Genomic DNA, 16,081 nt, shown 5'->3' with positions numbered 1-16,081 from the left:
AAAGGAGGATGGAGGGGTGGGAGGCAAGAACAAAAGAACCCCCAAACACAGTTAGGAACGGGAACAACCAAATATAAATGGACAACTCCATCTGACAGATTCATGCATCCATGTGATTCAGTAACCGTGACACAGGTATACTGTACCTCTTGGAAGGAGTGTTTGTTGGGCTTGCACATCCATCTTCTCATTTTTGTTCTTCTGTTTTATTTTTCCTTGTAGAATTCCCTCATCTCTTCAAGCTAGTAGAAGAACCATCTAGGCAGAAAAGGGTTGTCTGTAAACACATGAAGTTACCTTAGACTGAGTTGGATCAATGGTCTATCAAGGCCAATCTAGGTCAGTGACTGTCCAGGGCACCAAGCAGAGGACTTTCACATACCTACCAGCTGACAGATGATGGCTGAAGATCACCAGGGATTACAACTGATCCCCAAGTGACAGAGGTCAGTTCCCCTGGAGAAAATGGTTGCTTTGGAAGGTGGGCTCTAGGGTACTATCCCCCATTGAAGTCCTTTCCTTCATTAAGAAGGAGGAGTTGGTTTTTATATGCCACTTTTCTCTACCAGGAGGAGTCTCAAAGTGGCTTACAATCACCTTCCCTTTCCTCTCCCTACAACAGACACCCTGTGAGGGAGGTGAGGCTGAGAGAACCCTGATATTACTGAAGAAGAAGAAGAGTTGGTTCTTATATGCCACTTTCCTCTACCCGAAGGAGTCTCAAAGTGGCTTACATTCGCCTTCCCTTTCCTCTCCCCACAACAGATACCTTGTGGGGCAGGTGAGGCTGAGAGAGCCCTGATACTACTGAAAAAGAAGAAGAGTTGATTATTATATGCTGCTTTTCTCTACCCAAAGCAGCTTACAATCTCCTTCCCTTTCCTCTCCTCACAACAGAGACCGAGCCCAAGGCCACTCAGCTGGCTGCATGTAGGGGAGCTCAGAATCAAACCTGCCTCACCAGATTAGAAGTCCACACTCCTAACCACTACACCAAGCTGGCTGTCCCCAACTTCCTCAATCTTCAGATGCCTGATAACCTTGAGCTGGCAATCCTGGTTGACAAGGATCAAGTGAACCTGAAAATTTTTCACAGCTAATTTCTGCAGGGACAAAGGCTACATCCACATGAACTGGGAATGTGTTCACATATGTCAAAGCTGTATGCTTGTGATATATGCCAGCAATGCCAACCCATTTCATATCAAATGGTGACTGCACATATCCGGTGTCATTGCAGGGGCCACATACTTCTGGTATGGACAGCAGATGGAACAGAGTTCATGTGGACGTAAGATCTACAGAGGTCTTCTGGCTTTATGTCCAAAGCAAGCCAACATGTGATCAGTCAGGCTTATGTGTAGGGTTGCCAGGTTTCTTCTGGCTATCAATGGATGGGGGGAAGGGTTGAGAAACTCATGGAGATTTAGCGGTGGACTTTGGGAAGTACAGGGACCTCAGTTGGGCACAATCCTATAGAGTCTTTACTCCAAAGCATCCATTTTCTCCAAGGGAACGGATTTCTGTAGTCTGATGATGCACAGTAATTCTGGGGTATGCCCTGGTCCCACCTGGAGGCTGCAATCCCTATTTATGTGGCAAGTTAAGTACTATTACTGCATGAAATGTCATTGTGCAGAAGTCCTGTGAGGTGAGGTGTGCGGTTCTTACATTTATATGTGTACAGTTTTTCTCTATTCTTATACCATAAAATCATAGAATTATAGAATCATAGAGTTGGAAGGGATCTTCTGGGTCATCTAGTCCAACCCCCTGCACTATGCAGGACACTCACAACCCTCTCACTCATCCACTGTCACCTGCCACCACCTTGAACCTGCACTGAATCAGCCTTCTCAGAATCAACCAGGAAAGTTAGTCCTTGTAGTCCTGGTGCTTTCTAATTTTTGTATCTCTGTGAGTGTGTAAAACATTCCTGAAAGCCAGTGTGCCAGTGTTTGCCTTTACCAATATTTATGCCCCCTTCAGATATAAAAATTCATTGCTTATAAGTTTGTTTTATAGCTTTGCCGTTTCTGCCACGATATTATATAGTTCCCAGAAATCAATGCAATAAAACCTCATGTTAATGTTACTGAGATATTAAAAGAGAGACATGAAATGTCTGCTGAGATTTGTGTGTGTGTATATATGTGCGTACTATCGAGTATGCACATGGATCAAATGTTTAGAGTTTGCACCTTTATGGAGGAAGACTCATAGAGTTGGAAGGGGCCATACAGACCATCTCATCCAACCCCTTGCTGAAAGTAGAATCAGTCTGAAGCATCCATGTTAAGTATCTGTCCAGTCTCTGGTCCCCACCCATGAGGGAGAGCTCACCACTTCCTTAGGCAGCCCATTCCACTGCTGAATTACTCTGACTGTGATTTCCCACCCTGGTATCTAGCCATTACCATTCTCCACGTAGTTTAAACCCATTACTGCACGTCCTGTTCTCTGCTGTTAATAGGAACCTTCCCCTGCCCTCATCTAAGTGACAACCTTTCAAATACTTAAAGAGAGCAATCATGTCCCTTTTCAACCTTCTCTTCTCCAGGCTGAACATTCCCAAGTCCCTCAGCCTTTCCTCACAGGGCTTGGACTCCAGGGCCTGGATCATCCTCATCACTCTCCTCTGCACCCTCTCTCCATTTTGTCCACATCTTTTTTTGAAGGCAACCATGAATGTGAGAGGATCCCCCTAAAATATACCCCTCCTAATTTTTACTGCACATTATTATAGCTTCTATGAGGGTATAAGACAATCCCATCTTTTACCTTTCTGATGGCATACGTGTTTTGTTTTTTACTATTTGCAATAGCTGGTCAGGTAGCAATATTAGATTCTAGCATCCTTCACAAGTCTTCCAAGCAAATGAAGCTAAGGGAGATTACAGGTTGCTGTAATTCCAAGGTTCAAGAGTCCAGAAATCAATCCAGCATGATCATCCAGTCCATAAGGTCAAGGTTTACAGACAATGAAGTGTATGGCTTTGTTGCTTTCACACCTCAAGATGTTTATAGGTAAGCACCAGCTGTTCTGACATCCTCCTGCAACAACTCATCCTCACTTTCAGCTCATGTCTAGCCATATGGCAAGCACTTCTCCTTTTAGCCTACAGCTCTGCTTTAAGCCTGCACCTTTACCTCTTTAATGGTGCAGGTGACCCTGGAGGGCTGGAAACTAGCAACTGGCTTTCATTCACTGGATCAGAGTTGGGGGGTGGGGATGATGCTGTGCATGGTATTGGTTATAAGCCTTGGCAGGCTTGCACTTCCTTTTTGTGGTTGGTTGTCTTCTCCTGCCTCTGGCCATGCTATGCTGGCCCTTTCATCCTTTGAGATGTCTTCACTCTTGCTGCGTCCTGACTGTGCCACGACTGAGTAAATACTGTAAGGAGTTGGAACATCTTCCTTCCAAGGAATGGCTGAAGAGTGTTTAACTTTTCAGTTTAGAAAAGAAGCAAATAAGGGGGAGACATGATTGAGGTTTATCAAAATGTGCACGGGGTGGAGAGAGTTGACAAAGGATCATTTTCCCCCCTCTTCCGAAATACTAGATCTCCAGGGCATCCAATGAAGCTGATGGGCAGCAGATTCATGACAGACAAAAGGAAAGGCTACTTTACATATGGCTAGAATGATTAAAATGTTCTATTTCCTGCCAGATAATGAAGTGATGTAGCTTTAAAAGGATATTAGATGGATTCATGGGGGACATTAGATGGATTCACGGAGGATAAATCTATCAAGGGCTACTAGCCATGGTGACTGAGGGAAACCTCCTTATTCAGAGGCACTAAGCTCTGAATCCCAGAGCCAGGAGGCAACATCAGGGGATGGCCTCGGACTCCATGTCTCTTGGAACTCCAGAGGAGCTGGTTGTCCACTAGGTGAGACACGATACTGACCTAGATGGACCACACAGGGCTCTTCTTATGTTCTTATGTATTCCATGTGTATTTGAATCCAGACCAATTTCTGCCACCAACTGAGAATATCCACAGCCCCTAAGAAATGGTAACAGTATTTTTCTTGACACTAGGCATGAAGATAGGTCAAACCAGCAGTGGGAGACGCATTCAAAGTTTCAGACTGCAATTTCACAGCAATGTGCTCCTGGACTCAGAGTTTCATATCATCTCACAGGGGAAGAAAGCACAATATATAATTGCACCATTTATTATTGAAAAGTTTTGTTCAGAAACTGTTCCTTATCCCCCATCATTTCACGGCCACAAAGAGGACACACGTTCTGATAGTTATCCCTATTCGTCCAACGAAGATCACTCTTCTCCTGGCCACACGTCCTCCTTTCATTCATGACGGCACTGCTTACCAGCTGTATCCTATATTCATGTTCTTTGTGATAGGCTGTTCTGCTCTAACTTCTGAAACAATTGTGTTAGGGAAAAGACCGTAACAGTTTCATTCATTGTGTGACACCCGATTTCAGTCCTCCAAGCACTTTAGAACTCAAGAAACTGGTGGCACTGAATTACAGCTGGCTGTCCCCTGACCTCTCTCAGTCTTGACCTTCTCCCATTCTGCTCAGACCCCTGGAAAAACAGAAAGTGGATGCTACACTTCCATGTTCCTGGCTCTCCCCAGGATCTACAACATAATTAGATTCCACCACCCCTATTGCTACAGCTGGGTCTTTTCTCTTGCTCCCTTCTTCCATGATGAATATGGTTAAGAACGTAAAAGCATCAAAAGAGTCCTGCTGGATCAGATCAATAGCCCCTCTAGTCCCGCCTTCTATCTCACACAGTGGCCAGCCAGCTCCTCTGGAGGGTCAATACTAGGGCAGAGAGGCACAGGCCCTCCCCTCAAGTTGCTTCCTGGCTTTGGTATTCAGAGGTGCCTTGATGACACTTTAGTTAACCAGAAAAATAATGCAGAGAAGTTGTAATGAAAAATGAATTTAATAAATGTATATAATACAAATGAGTGCATTCTCATTTCCCATCCAATGTCTTTATTATTGCATGGATTTCATTCAAAAAGTGTTTTATTCTTCCTGAATTCTGTTTTGACAAAGAAGTTCTGAAGTTAATTTTGGAACTGGGACACGTGCAGTTTCCTGCTGCATTTAGTTTTTTACCTTCCCTTGCTTTTAGTAGTGCACACATGGTTACTGGTAAAATAATGCTTCCCCCCACCATTTGTCACATGTTTGGCGGAATTAATACAATTTTTGTGCAGAAATCGATTGCTGTGTTCCCTCACACATGTCTAACAATCAGACAAAATGCACCATGAAAAAATCATGCAAACAGGGAAAGGTGTTTTTTTTTTAAGTTTTGATGCACAACAATTAGATGTGTGAATTTTTTCTTGGTATATTACAGTTCAGGCCTACTATCTTTAAAAAAAAAGGGGGGGAAGTTCATGAAAAAATCTGTATCCCAATCCCAGTACAGTATTGACATACGGGATCTTTCGAAAATCCTGAAGTTTTTCAGGTCCAATCAACCCAAACCAAAGAAAAGCCAGACTGCCCAATAGAGTTGTTGGGACTTTTGGACTTGGTTTGGTCTGGAGTTACACCAGAGAAATAGAGTTGCAGAATAACAGCATTTTGAAAGTATATGGTTATTAGTTACCTTTGTGGATAAAGCACACATTCAGATTCACAGCACTTTAAGGTCTAAAAATAATAATCTTTACTAGGACAGATATTTACATATACATACATACATACATACATACATACATACATACATACATACATACATACATCCTGAAGCAAAGTATAGACACTTACAAAGCAGTTACATACATCCTGAAGCAAAGTATAGACACTTACAAAGCAGTTACAAAAGCAGCATACTTCAAGCCTCTATGGCTAGGCTACAAGCAGACTACATGCCTATACATCAGCAAATGGTGATAGGTGAGAGCCTTAATTGCTGTTCCTGGCTTCTTCAAAGCAGCTTAACAACAGCTTTGCAAGGCTGACTTCACCAAGTTACTTGCTGATTGCAATTCCATCAAGACCCTACCCAGGAGCCAATCCTGTGGGGAGAGTTATCACAACGAGCTTGGCTGGGTCACTGCTAGTCTGTTTTGTTTAGGCCAGACAGCCTGCAGGCTGAGCTGGGGGTTTGGGGGCAGCCTGGTTTAAACTGGACTGTCCAAGGGAGCCTGCCAAGGAGCTGATCCTGCATGATTCAGCTGAGGAGAAGCTGGCACCCATGTGCTATGGGGAGGTCTCTCCCCACCTCTAACAGATTCTGGCTTGGATGACTCTTGCAACAAGGTTTAAACTGGACTGCAGAAGAAGCCAGCTCCAGGATCTGTTGTGTCATGACTAGCAGATGGTTCCCTGCAAGGGTTCTGGGGTTGCCGTCTGCAGCCTTGTTCAAACCAGTTTGTACAAGAAGCCAGTCTGCTCCCCCAGCACAGCTGATCCTTGAGCTGTCTACTGCAGTCCCTTTAAACTGTAAATGGGTTGTAGCAGAAGCCCAAAAAACACCAGAGCTGTGGGGGCAGATTGCTCCCAAATTTCTGCTGTTTTGGGGTCTACCACTAATCCCCACATATATCTGAGATTTTCTTGCCGCCCTCCCCCCGCCCTGGAAAGTACTGAATGGGATGAGTTAAGAATTGATAATTGAGTTAAGGAAAAAATTGCATGCGCTCCATTTAGTAATGATATGTAGGGAATTTATTCCAGATGAAATCTTAATTTCAAAGGGCTATTGCTGTTTCTCTAGCAGATTATGGACTTTTGCTGTTTCTCTAGCAAAATCATCTTTCTCCTTGAGATCCCTAAATATTAGAAAACACTTCCTCTCATTACTGACCATGCTTTCTCTCAATTTATCGGTCAAGTTCATATGAACTTCTCGCATCTAGGTATTTAGATCACTGCTGGTTGAGTCAATAACTGAACAAAAGAGTCCTCTTTTTGTTTACCATAAATCCAAAAGCCACTTAAATTTAAATACCTTCAAAAGGGCATTAATCTCTTGGAAATTAACTTCCTACTTTAATAATGCTAAATTGCCAATTAGGCCACAAGACTGATAACTGAGAAAATTATTAATTTTTAAAGGTTTTTTAGTGAAATGTGTTCATGGAAATAGATTCTTGACATATTATTCTACTTTTAGGCTTGCAGGAATATGAGATGATGCTAGCTCTCTTCATAAGAGAGAGCTAGAAGTTTACTAGCTGAGTAAGAGTCTAGGAGCAGTAGTATCTAACCCCCCTTCTATATGTCCTCAGAGCCGCCCTGGACCTAGCCTGGCCCTGGCTTGCTTTAGGGCCTCTGTTACCCCATGGCAAGAGAATGCAGATATTTCCGAGTCCCTCCACCCCCCAGGGCCTATCCAAACACAGACCGGTGTGGATGGGAAAGCCAGACCTTCAAGCCCTGGCTCCTCCCCTGCCTACATCATCCTGGAAAGGACAAAAAAATTCCCCAGTCAGCCCCATGGCACTTTGCAGCAACACAGTATGGACTGGGGCAATTTTTAAAATTTTGATAAAGGTGGGATAGCATTGTTACACAATCCCACCTTCATGAAAATAACACCCCTACTGCCCCCCCCCATGCAGCAGAACCTTTCTGCTCCAGTTGCCTCATGTGGAAGCAAAAATCCAGGCTGGACAGGTTCCACCACCAAAAACAGTCCCTCATGGGGATACAGGAAGCAGCGGGGCAAACCGTCCAGTCACAAATTCCTGGTGGTGGCCTAGCATGGCTGCCACCAGGCAGAATAGGTCTCAGTGGGTGAGGTATAGACGTTGGGGTGGAGTTGAGTCTCTCAGTGTGTGGTGGGCATGGGGAGACATTCTTGACAGTCATGATATACAATGTGAGTCTGACTGGAGAAACTGAAGACTGGGAGCTATTTCTGCCCATAGTTACAAGTGTTTTGTACATAGAGAGATAGCACTTGAGAGTGCTATCAAAGAGTTCTTCAAGCATAACCTTTGGCATGGAAGCAGTTGCTATTTTATTTCTCCCCTGTACGGTAAAACAGGAAGCTTCTGTTCATGCTGGAGAAAGTCACAGCATGGCAGCTTCTTAGACCATTGTTGCATTAACATCTCAGGAAGGGGAATTGTTAGGACGGGATTGGAGCTGTGTTATGACACAATATTATTAGAACTGCACAATGAAAATGGGCAGTCATGGTTTCCATGATACCAAAGTTTACGTCCAAGGGTCCTCTAAGAGTCCCCCCCATATCTATTGTCAGCCATTTCACTCCACTTGAGAAGGATGTGCATTATGTCCCCTTCTCATCCCGTCATCATCATCATCTTCTTCGAACTGGTGATTTGTGCTGTGTTAGCTATGGGGTAAGAGGGGCTGGGAGACAGATAAAACCACCGTCTGGACTTAAGAATATAGAATCCTAGAGTTGAAAGGGGCCATACAGGCCATCTAGTCCAACCCCCTGCTCAATGCAGAATCAGCCTAAAGAATCCAGGATAAATGCCAGTTAGGGGGAGTTCACCACCTCCTTAGGCAGCCCATTCCACTGATGAACTACTTTGTGATCCTCCCCCCCCCCCAATATCTAGCTGATACCATTCTACATGTAGTTTAAACTCATCTCTGTGGGTCCTACCCTCTGCTGCCAACAGGAGCGTTTTTTTTTTTTTTGCCCTCCTCCAAGTGACTACCCTTCAAAGTTTAAAGAGACAATCATGTCTCCTCTCAACCTTCTCTTCTCCAGTCCCCCACTCAAGCCTTTAAAGATTGGCAGTGTGTAGGCTAAGTGCTCCCTAAAGGTATGAGGTCTGGAAAGGTGCCAGGGCTATGGCTGTACTTATATATGAGTTAAGTAGAGTCCACTGCTTCTTGGATATTTGCCTTTGCAGACACAGATGGAGATGAACAACAGAGGTTTATTTAATACAAAAGAAAGCATTTAATAATGGAGAGGAAACATAGGAGCAAGCATCTCAGCATACTCCGATACTAGACAATGCTACATCACTCTAAGTGTGTCTAGGTATTATCTCCTTGAATGGGCTGTCTCTCTTTGTCTTAACCTGGGAGCTGCCCTCTGAATCCTCCCCCCCTCTATCTTTCTCTGTCCTCTCAATCTCTCCACATGGCCTTTCATGGTAACATATGTCTCTGCAAGTCTCTCTTGTAGAGCCAATGCCCTTCTCCCACACAAATTATGCCGGACAAGCTGGCCATTTGTGATAGGCAAAGGACTCTTTAGATGAAGCTTATCTCTCCCCTGTCAACTGCAGCTTGTATGTGAACTGGATCTACTTGAATAAATGTAAGTTTTACATTTTTTTTTGTAATATACTTCTCGGGAAATTTATTTATTGCACTCAGTACCACACTTCTGTGATTGGGCAAAATTCTGCTGTATTAACCAAGCATCTCAGTAGAGATTTAATTTCCCTGTTTCTGGACAGGTTACCTCAGCAGGTCTGAGGCTTTTCTCTCCCAGAGTTGCTTTCCATAAGACCTTTACATACCTCAGTTAGGAATGTTGGACCTTTAACAGGATGCCAATTTTTGTTCCACTAAAATAAGCCTTCTCCCCTATGCTGACCTTTGAACTCTAACCATCAAGTGGAGCTCCCTGGCTGACAATCTTGTGGATTTTCATGAAGCCTAAATCACAATGATTTAGGAGCCAGGGAGAAGTGGGATTTTTAAGGATGATGTTGTCAGAATCTCTAGGTCTTCTGTCATGATCTTATTCTGTTTGATTCTGTTGCTTGTTAGAGTGGCCTATTTTCCCAGCGTCAGTTTCCTGCCACTATAGTTTATGCCTCCCCCTCCCTTCTTTTAGTCACCTGTAGTTTCCAGACCTGGTGTTCCCAGTAGCCAAATAGTTATCTCCATGCTTTGACTCCTTTGAACTGTTCCTGGTTCGAGTTCCTAGGGAGGAGGGCACAAACCTTTATATTACTTATTCTATGCTTTGTTCCTCAGTCCTGACTATGTCTTCATTGTAGATGCTTTCATTGTTCTTAAATAAAGAAAATTTCATTCTTCTATTTAGAAATCAAAGTTTCTCACAGATGACCATAGTGCCTTCTGGTATTGGTCTGCCTCTAATATGGAAAACCAGGGCAAAGTCTGCACTTACTTTGTTTATTCCATTGTCAATCCTGTTGAATTCAGATCGATTTGAACTTGGGTTTTCCTCTCCCCCCCCATTGAAACAGTAAAGTGTTCTGCACATGGTTAGGGTAGTTCAGAAGGGGGGGGGGAGCCAAGCCTCTTTCTTTCCTTTCTTGAAGGGGGGGGGGAAAGAGGGGCCAAGCAGAGAGCCTCTTTCTTTTCTTGGAGGGGGTGGTGGTGGAAGAGAGGATTGAAGAAGGCAAGACAGACAGAAGTTGAGAGAAATTAGGGGCTTTTCCTTTAAGACAAACTTGTCACATGAACAGCTTTGGCCAATCAAGGGTTCTCTACCACGCAGCAAAGCCCAGATTCAAAACAGCCTGCTTTCTCAATGCGATTCTTTAAATATTGAGCATTAAAAGCACTCTAAGATATCACACAATAAAGGTAGGTTCACTCTGGATCAATCCTTCTTGCTGCAGAAGGAAAATTTAAATCGACCCAAATCAGAACAGAAATCACATTCTGTGTAGACGGCAGGGACTGAATTGACCTGGCACTGGAATAAAAGCTCTGTGCAGTTTACACCCAGGTTTGATTCACCACTTCTTACACATGCAACCTTGGTTACCTTGGGCCAATCACAATTCTTTTGAGACTCCTTCAGGTAGTAAGAAGTAGGGTCCAAAAATGCAGCTTATCTTCTTGTAGTAGAGGGGGATGTGCATTGCCTTGGCCTGGCAGAATGTGTCCATTAAACTGAAAAGAAAGAGCTTTTGTGCCAAATAGAGGGGCGCTCTTCCAAACATTGGAAATAATTATGGTGGAAGATAGAATTGGGCTTGGGGAGTAAATGGTTCTCCTCATCCCTTTTACCAAATTGCATAGAAAGTTTCTACGAGCAAGAATAAATAAATCAGTAAGCAACATTCTTTGAAGGAGTTTTTGTCAGTCCTTTAATTTTTGATTTTTAGGGTTTATAAGCAAAATGAGATTTCCATGACGGAGATGCTTGAGGTTTATATGCATAACATATTTTGAAGTTATTTGAACTCTAATCTCAGTTTGATAAAATATATGAAGCAGAACTTTCCCCATGTGTCTCTTAACTGCATTCCAAGGAAGAGCTAAAGTAAACTATATTTTACTTTGGGAAAAATATTTCTATGTCTTTATTTGTATATTTATGAGGAAAACTAATTTGTGGCTCACATTTTTAAAATACAAACGGGTAACAATTTGATTCAATGCACATTCATATTAAAGGGTCTTAAATGTCAACACATTTAAAATATACTTGGAAGTGAAGTCTGTCTCCATTGATGTTAGAGCAGATGGGTTTCTGGAAAAGATAAGAGGAACTCAGTTGGAGGTAGACCAGAGGCTATTTTTGACATCCTTGTTAGAGGAACAGATGATGCAACTGTAACTTAAATAAAATCATGGTAGCCTTGAGTCATGTTTAGCAGAAATCAATTTAGAGTTCAAATGAGTTGAGTGAGTTTCATGTAAGTTTTCAAGGTTGAAATTGTCTTTTTCATGGTGAATGTTCTGTGTAGACTTACATTGTAGCTGGGTGATTTTGCATTCCAATTTACCATATGTAAATATCTTCATTAGTCAAATGATGCTTAATTTCCCAAACAAAAAAATAGCACTAAAGTGAAGGAGATGGGAGAAGACTTGGGGTGGAATTTCTACGGTTGGCCTTGAGGTGATGCTCTGATATTTGGGGAAAATTTGGCTTCTACCATAGAGTTTTTGCTCAAATACCAGAGCATTGCCCTGATATCTTAGTGTGATGATGCCACATCCAGATCACATGACTGGTGGCCTGCAAGTGACCTGCAAGTGGCTGCAGATCAGCTGGATTTCCCTCTTTTTGGAGGATAAGTTCCCCTCGTTGGCCAGCATATCAGTGGTGGGGCAGTGGGACCTGTCAGTGGGGGACTCCCACCTCCACCATGGGGTATGGCAAGCAATAAGAATGATCCAAGGCCTGGGGATCAAGCCCTGTGAGGAAAGGCTGAGGGACTTGAGCATATTCAGCTTGGAGAAGAAGAGGTTGAAGCTCATTCCCTAGCACAGACCAGTTTTTTAACTAGATTCAGGTGAGTCAGGTGGTCTGAATCAACCGAACAACACTTGAGTCCAATGGCACCTTTCAGGTCAACAAAGTTTAATTCTGGGGGTAAGCTTTCACATGTAGGACCATTTTAAAGATGCCGTTGGACTCAAGCATTGTTCTATTATTTACTAAATCAATGGGTATGGAACTGTGGTCAACAACATTTGAGTCTAGGGACATCTTTATTTTTCGGAATGCATGTATTCTTCCTGACATGCAGTGAAATGTGAGTTACTAATTTTAAAAGGGCCACCAGATTCAGGCTTAGTTCTGCTGCTTGAGACCAACATGGCTACTTACCTGAAGCCATAGAAGTCTGGGCTGGTCTTAACCACCTAGAGACAAAACTAATGAGATAAATGCGGGGAGAGAGAAATAATTTTCTCCATAGTTGCTGGTAAACAACATGAAAAAAGTAATCTCCAGAAGGGTTGATCAGGTATTTTTAAGGGTGATTTAATATAGACTTGCTAAAACTGTGAGTCTTCAGAATCTATCACTTTTATTATTATTCATTGTTATTTCTCCATTCAAAATTATCTTATATTGTAGAGCTCGGATAACATAATGGAGAAGGTTTAAACTAGAGGTGTGCAATTTATTTTTGGTTCAGAAGCTTCAACGTGTTCATTATTTTGTTACATTCTTGTTTGTTTTATTCTAATTTGTGCCTGTAACACCATTTGTTTAGATCCAATTAGGGTGAAATTTTGGGCTCACTTGGGGGAATGGCCTTGCCAGATTTTTAAAAGACCAGAGAAATTGTTGGATATTTAACAGAGTAAATAAAGCACAGCAGAATAATGCAGCACAGACACATGTGTTAAACTTCTAAGAAAAGGTTTACTTCAAAATTAGGGAAAGGAATGCAGGGAAAGAAAACAACAACAGTCTGACTTCATCTTTCTAATTCTGATCTACTCCATCTTGGTTTTATTTATTTTCTCTGATCCTAATAAGAAACAAATGGGAGTTTCTCTCCCCCCTCCCTCAATCCCAACTCTTGTATACATACAAAATAGTATTATCTGTTTTATCTGGCCATAGTGCTTTATTAAATAAATTTGATTTGATCTTTTACAAAATAGCATGTACTATCTCCAATATATTGATTAGCCAACTGTCAATCTTAAGGTACCCTCATTAAGAATAAAACCTCCCCATATATTTGGTAGAAACAATCTACTCTACACCTAATTAGTTGTACACTAAAATAGCTATTAGCTTTGAAAAACTTTGGCTTAACCCTTTCATGACTGAAGGGATGACCCTTGCAAAACCCAACAGAAATTTTTTTTAAGGAAAAGTAAAACTTGAGTCTCAAAGATAAAATCTAGTAATATAGTGATGTTATAGTTCATAATTCTTGGATGACATTTGTCTTCATGGCAGTGCAGCAGAAAAAAGAAAAACCTATCGTAGACTATAACAAAGAGTTATACAATTTAACAATGAATGTTAATGAAATACAGTATATCTTATATCTTCTTTTTAATAGTAATCAAACAACCTAAATGGAATCTAGATTTGTTCCATTTTCAATGTAGCATTTTCATCAGTGGTTGTTTCCTGTTACTATTTAGTCAAAGGCTTCCCCATACCTTTGAGCAAAAGGCCAATATATATATTGTTAAAACTGAAGTAGAGTATAATAGACTATATAATTATCGAGGGATTTGATCCTCATTACATTTTAGTTGGAAGCCTATTGGAACAATGGCATTTGATTAGTCCATGTACTTAAAGCTTGGCTTGATGAATTCTCCCCTCAGCTCCTGTCAGTTTACAACAGTGATTTATTCTACCTCACTTGTTGTGATTCTTTCCCTGAACTTTGCTGGAATTCTGATTCCAGTTGTGTGAGTCCTGTCAAGCTTGCCTTAGCAAATTCTCCTCTCAGCTCCTCTCAGTTTACAATGGTGAGTTATTCTCTGCTTCCTCCCCCCCACCACCACCTTTGATTCTTCCCTTTATCTTTTCAGGTATTGTCAATCCAGTTGTGTGCATCCTATCAAGTTTGGCTTGCTGAAATCTATCAAGGCAGCCTCAGTTTACAATGGTGAGTTCTTCCTCCCTCCCCCTTGCTTCTTTCCCTTACCTCTGTAGGAAAGAGGGATGGGTAATTTCTGCCCCAGCCCTGGCAAGGCTGAGCGTGGACTATTACAGACTGTTCTTTAGCTACGTATACCTCATTTATCTCCCCAATGGGCACACAAAGCAGCTTACAACATAATTTCCCCCTACATCAGCTTCCAACAACAACACCCCTGTAAGGTTGGTTACACTGAGACCGTGGATGCCTCAATGGCGTCCAGCAAGCATTAGGATGCTAAGGCTGCAAAATTGGATGATCAACTTCTGATGACAGGTGAGAATACTATCTTTTGATGCTTTGCTTTCGTTGAGAACCCACTGATTAAAGGCTGACTGCAACCTCTATCTCTGCTATGTCCGTTTTTATCTACACGGAAGCTTAATGTGCAAGTACCCACCAAATTCAACTAATGCCCCCTTACTCTATACAGGATACAACTCTGAGTAGGACCATTGACTGACAAACAAGAGAGCAGCCTACCAACCCAACAAACAGACAGAATACTAAACAAACTTAAACGTCATCAATTACAACACGCCAAGGGGTGACTTCCCCACAAGGGGACATCAAGATGCCAGCATCACACACACACACACACACACACACACACACAAGGTAGGTGAAACAGTTCAAGTGCATCCCCCTTCAGAATGTCAGATAACACTGTAGATGGGAGGGATGAGTAGAAACATGAAGCCATTTCAAAACACCCATTCTAAGCAATGATCACAGCCCCCTCCCCCCCAAAAAAAACCCACACATAATCACAAATACCCATTTACATAAAGGTAAAGGTATCCCCTGTGCAAGCACTGAGTCATGTCTGACCCTTGGGGTGACGCCCTCCAGCGTTTTCATGGCATACTCAATACGGGGTGGTTTGCCAGTGCCTTCCCCAGTCATTACCGTTTACCCCCCAGCAAGCAAGCTGGGTACTCCTTTTACCAACCTTGGAAGGATGGAAGGATGAGTCAACCTTGAGCCGGCTGCTGGGATCAAACTCCCAGCCTCATGGGCAAAGCTTTCAGATGGCTGCCTTACCACTCTGTGCCACAAGAGGCTCTTACCCATTTACATACACAGTTTCAAAACAGTTCCATTTGGCAACAGCAATGGAATGGGAGGAGGAAGGATGCTACGTTCCTCTTCACAAACCAAGAAGGATTCTACCCTCATGCATGGAAAACACAACCACCTCACTACACTCCTCTGCCACAAAGTCCACTCTTAAAACAGCATCCATTTCCTCATGGGGAACTGTTCTCTGTCCTCATCAGGCAATCCCCAAGTCCTGTATGGACACCGGCATTGCTACCCACCAGCCAGCAATGAAAGACAAACTCACAAACAATGGCCCATATATCATCACACACATGACAGTGCAGTCGCATAATAGCACTCACAAAGACAATGCTCAGATTCAACCACACACACCACATTATAGACAATGCATTAACTACTCAACAACGTAATGCAGCCAACATCACTTACTGTCCACAATGGCAACGTTCACTGTGACACCCTCTCCACTCTTCTGCTTCTCCCAGCCAACCTTATACATGCAAACACAAAACACAACTCACCAATCTTGACCTCAGACTACTTTTCCTTTCAGGTAGCACAATACACAGACCAAACCAAACAAATCTCAGCCCGTTACTATGATATACAGAGCATCACTCACTAAACATGAACACAATGCATCACTCAAGGACCGGAGCTTCAAAGACATGATGTTCCATGACAACAATGAATGCCACAGGACAATATCCACATCAACTACCGGAGGGGGAGG

Source organism: Paroedura picta, chromosome 9 (assembly GCF_049243985.1).
Source record: "Paroedura picta isolate Pp20150507F chromosome 9, Ppicta_v3.0, whole genome shotgun sequence".
Lineage (NCBI taxonomy): Eukaryota > Metazoa > Chordata > Lepidosauria > Squamata > Gekkonidae > Paroedura > Paroedura picta.
The sequence above is the reverse complement of the archived record's forward strand: the minus strand, read 5'-3'. Positions refer to the sequence as shown.